The sequence below is a fragment of the Eriocheir sinensis genome, chromosome 6 (genome assembly GCF_024679095.1).
Source record: "Eriocheir sinensis breed Jianghai 21 chromosome 6, ASM2467909v1, whole genome shotgun sequence".
NCBI classification, from domain to species: Eukaryota; Metazoa; Arthropoda; class Malacostraca; order Decapoda; family Varunidae; genus Eriocheir; species Eriocheir sinensis.
This window is the reverse complement of record NC_066514.1, coordinates 3344700-3349699: the sequence shown is the minus strand read 5'-3', so window position 1 is coordinate 3349699 and position 5000 is coordinate 3344700. Positions and strand designations below refer to the sequence as shown.

At 44.2% G+C, this 5000-nt stretch overlaps 1 protein-coding gene across 1 annotated transcript in view; it reads right to left on the bottom strand.

The window, feature by feature from the left end:
- The window catches only part of LOC126986824 (ras-GEF domain-containing family member 1B-like), a 109387-nt gene that overhangs the window by 51451 nt on the left and 52936 nt on the right, over positions 1–5000 (bottom strand).

Genomic DNA, 5000 nt, shown 5'->3' with positions numbered 1-5000 from the left:
GCTGCTACACGGTGAAGCCACAAATTTGGCCCGTCGCTGCTACACGGTAAAGCCACAAAGTTGGCCCGTCGATGCTACACGGTAAAGCCACAAATTTGGCCTGTCGCTGCTACACGGTAAAGCCACAAATTTGGCCCGTCGCTGCTACACGGTAAAGCCACAAATTTGGCCTGTCGTTGCTACACGGTAAAGCCACAATTTGGCCCGTCGTTGCTACACGGTAAAGCCACAACTTTGGCCCGTCGCTGCTACACGGTAAAGCCACAATTTGGCCTGTCGCTGTTACCCGGTAAAGCCACAAATTTGGCCCGTCGCTGGTACACGGTAAAGCCACAAATTTGGCCCGTCGCTGCTACACGGTAAAGCCACAAATTTGGCCTGTCGCTGCTACACGGTAAAGCCACAAATTTGGCCCGTCGCTGCTACACGGTAAAGCCACCAATATGGCCTGTCGCAGTTACACGGTAAAGCCACAATTTGGCCCGTCGCTGCTACACGGTAAAGCCACAAATTTGGCCTGTCGTTGGTACACGGTAAAGACACAAATTTGGCCCATCGCTGCTACACGGTAAAGCCACAAATTTGGACCGTCGCTGCTACACGGTAAAGCCACAAATTTGGCCCGTCGCTGGTACACGGTAAAGCCACAAATTTGGCCCGTCGCTGCTACACGGTAAAGCCACAAATTTGGCCCATCGCTGCTACACGGTAAAGCCACAAATTTGGCCCGTCGCTGCTACACGGTAAAGCCACAAATTTGGCCCGTCGCTGCTACACGGTAAAGCCACAAATTTGGCCCGTCGCTGCTACCGGGTTAAGAACAGCATGTGGGTAGTCTTAGGGAAAAGGAGGGAAAGAAATGAGAAAAAAAATGGAAAAGATAAGAAAAAAAAGGACGAGAGAGAGAGAGAGAGAGAGAGAGAGAGAGAGAGAGAGAGAGAGAGAGAGATGAACGTATTCAGGTTTGCAGACAGACAGACAGACAGGTTGAAAATTAGGCAGACAGACAAACCAACAGACAGAATCACAGACACTATTGTTAACTTTCATATTTTTTTTCTTTTTCATCCAGTAAATAGTTTTTTTTTCATCAAATTATGGTATATATATTTTATTTCATTTTTTAGTCATTAATGTATATATCTATTTAGTTATTCTTGTGGATTTTTTTGTTTTTTTACCCTCGTTAGGCGTCCGTCCATTTGCAAGTAAATTCGTTAATGGTAATGTCATTGTGTATTTATTTAACTAATTATTTATATGCATTTAGTCTATTCATGTTAATGGCGCGCTAATAGGATGCTCTTAACGCTCTTTTAAAAGCTGCTGGACTCGGCATCAATATAACATGTGTCTCAGCCTCTGTGTGTGTGTGTGTGTGTGTGTGTGTGTGTGTGTGTGTGGAGGGGGGGGGTCGGTCTCTCTCTCTCTCTCTCTCTCTCTTAGCAAAACACTTTCTGAAACTTTAAATCTTTTTAGAAAGTTGATGGACTCTTCAATATTGTACATTAATTTCTCTCTCTCTCTCTCTCCCATCCCGTGATCCTGAAATATTTACGCCATCTTGGGAGACTCTCTTGATAAATAATGTTAGTAAGTAAGCCCTTCAGTCTCGCCTCCCGTTTTCTTTCTCAGTATATTAGAGAAAACGGCCTTCCCTTGACAACTCGTATATATATTTTTTTTATTATAATTTTTTTTCATCGTCTCTGGCCGCCATTATTTGTTGGCGTTAGTGTTTTCCCCCACGTCGTAAATTTTAAGTTGGGTTTTTAATACTTTATTTTTTATAATGGCTGTGAGCGGACGGGGAAAGTTTGGAGTTTAAAATCTTTTGGGTGGAGCCTCGAAGGGAGCGTGAAGGTCATTATGCTCCCTGAGTGGGCCTCTTCCTCCTCCTCCTCCTCCTAGGGGCTTCGTGGTGCAGTGGTTAGCACACTCGGTTCACAATCAAGAGAGCCCGGGTTCGATTCCCAGGCGGAGTGGAAAAATTTGGGCGGCTTTTCCGATACCCTACGCCCCTGTCCACCCAGCAGTGAATGGGTACCAGGTATTAATCGGGGGTGCTGGGCCCACATTCACCACGTGATGGACGACGCGGGTTCGAATCCCCACGCTACCACCTCGGATTTTTCAGTCACCGTCGAGAGGCTTAAAACTACCCACATGCTGTCCTGAAGACCACCCATCAACCCGGACTCTAGAGGAAACCGTCCAAGTGAATCAAGAAGGAGTTCCGGGGGGCAGCATGAGCCAAGAGAAGATGGCGCCACTATAAACACTTGCCTGCGCCATGACGGGATGGGGCCGAATACCATCCAGGCCCCTCAAGCAAGCCTATCGGCGCTATAGGCGTACACGTAAAAAAAAAAAAAAAGTTTTCATACAAAGGAAAACAACAACTGTATGATAGAGATGAGAAACTTGAAAGTAGGAGAGAGAATGAATGAATGAATAGCTTGGGAAAGAGTAGATATGACACAGTGACTAAAAGAAAGGGAGAAAAAAACAGAAACAAGGAGAGAAATGGGGAAAATAAAAAAAAGGCAGAAAACTGTAGAAAAGTCAAAAGTTCCCATGGCCAAGAAATGAAGCCTTGAAGCAGGAGGAGGAGGAGGAGGAGGAGGAGGAGGAAGGGAGTCAACATCATACGAGAAGAAGAGAAGAGCTGATAAAATGAGGAAGAGAAATGAGATGCACAGTAGCTCATTAAGGAAGGAAGGGTCTCAGAGTATATCACGCACCTGAGGAATCAAAGAAAACGGAGGGAGCGAAAACCTTAGAGGGGAAACTGAACTGAATGATTGCCAGGTGTTTTTTGGGGGTGTTTTTTCATATAGTTTCATACGGTGAGGTGAGATATACTTTATTGCCTGAGGGAACAGAGATGGAAGAAGAAAAGGAAGGGAATCAGAGTCTCACCCACCTGAGGAATCGAAGAAAACGGAGGGAGGGAAAACTTTAGAGGGGAAACTGAACTGAATAACTGCCAGGTGTTTTTTGGGGGTGTTTTTTCATATAGTTTCAGACGGTGACGTGAGATATACTTTACTAACTGAGGGAACAGAGATGAAAGAAGAAAAGGAAGGGAATCAGAGTCTCATACCACCTTAGGAATCGAAGAAAACGGAGGGAGGGAAAACTTTAGAGGGGAAACTGAACTGAATAATTGCCAGGTGTTTTTTGGGGGTGTTTTTTTCATATTGTTTCATACGGTGACGTGAGATATACTTTACTAACTGAGGGAACAGAGAGATGAAAGGAGAAGAAAAGGAATAAGAAGATGAAGAATGAGAAGAGAAACGAGAATGATACAAGTTGTTACGAAAAAAAAAAAAGTATTTGATCGCCCTTACTCTAAACTTTGTGACTCGAATGCTCTCTCTCCACCCAGCAAGACACAGAAGGTGGAGGAACTGAGGGTATGGGAGGGAGAGAGAGGGGAGTGGAGGAAGAGGAAAGAGGTAGAGTCTGGGATGATTGTGGGGGATAGGAGAGAGAGAGAGAGAGAGAGAGAGAGAGAGAGAGAGAGAGAGAGAGAGAGAGAGAGAGAGAGAGAGAGAGAGAGAGAGAGAGAGAGAGAGAGGCGGAGGCTTGGGATGAACAGGAGAGAGAGAGACTTCCAGCGCATAAGGGAACCAACATCTGATTCACATTTTGGAGGATCCTGAAATCGATACGTCCGTCTGGAACTGTTCTAAAGGGAAGTGTGGAGATGAATGAACGCCCTTAATGAAGCAGCGAAACGAGGTAGCACGGAGCATATGAGGAGAGTATGAAAACCCTGACTTGGCGTGAGACAGACAGGCAAAGAAAGATAGAGAGATAGAGAGAGAAGGAAAGGGAGAGAAAGGAGAAGGTACAGAACGCGTAGCAATCATGAACAGAGTATTAAAAGCCCTGACTTGTCGAAAGAGAGAGAGTGCGTTAGAGAGAGACAGACAGAGAGAGAAAGAGAGATAGAGAGAGAGGGGAAGGGAGAGAAATGAGAAGGTACAGAACGCGTAGCAATCATGAACAGAGTTTTAAAAGCCCTAACTTGCCGAAAGAGAGAGAGAGAGACAGACAGACAAAGAGAGAAAGAGAGATAGAGAGAGAGGGGAAGGGAGAGAAATGAGAAGGTACAGAACGCGTAGCAATCATGAACAGAGTATTAAAAGCCCTAACTTGTCGAAAGAGAGAGAGAGAGAGAGAGAGAGAGAGAGAGAAAGAGAGATAGAGAGAGAGGGGAAGGGAGAGAAATGAGAAGGTACAGAACGCGTAGCAATGATGAAAAGAGTATTAAAAGCCCTGACCTGTCGAAAGAGAGATAGAGAGAGAGTGCGTTAGAGAGAGAGACAGACAGAGAGATAGAGAAAGGGAGATAAATTAGGGGGTACAGAACGCGTAGCAAACATGAACAGAAGACAGATAAGACAAGGAGGAGGAAAAAAACAACAACTGTGAGGGTTGAAGGTACAGCTTGAGTTAGGAGTTATAGGGAAAACCTGATGTTACGAAATGAGATTGAGAAAAGAGGGAAGGGAAAAAGAAGAGAAGAGAAAGGAAGGAAGGAAGGAAGAAGGGAAGGAAAACAATAACCAATGATAGGCAGAACATAAACTAGAAGAAATAGGGAAAGAAACTGATACTAGAAAATTGGAAGCCGAAATTGGACATGTGCGTTTGACGAAAGAGGGAAGGGAAAAACAGACATTAGGAAGGAAAGAAGGAAGGAAGAAAGGAAGGAAAACAACAACCAATGATAGGCAGAACATAAATTAGAGGAAATAAGGAAAAAAACTGATACTAGAAAATTGGAAGCCGAAATTGGACATGTGCGTTTGACGAAAGAGGGAAGGGAAAAAAAGAGATGAGGAAGGAAAGAAGGAAGGAAAGGAAAAAGGAAAACAAGAAATGAATTGTGGAATGACATGAAGAGAAATGAGAGAAAAAAAAAGAAATAGGATGAAAAGGAATATGAAATGAGATCAGAAAAAAAATAATGAGATGAAACAAGG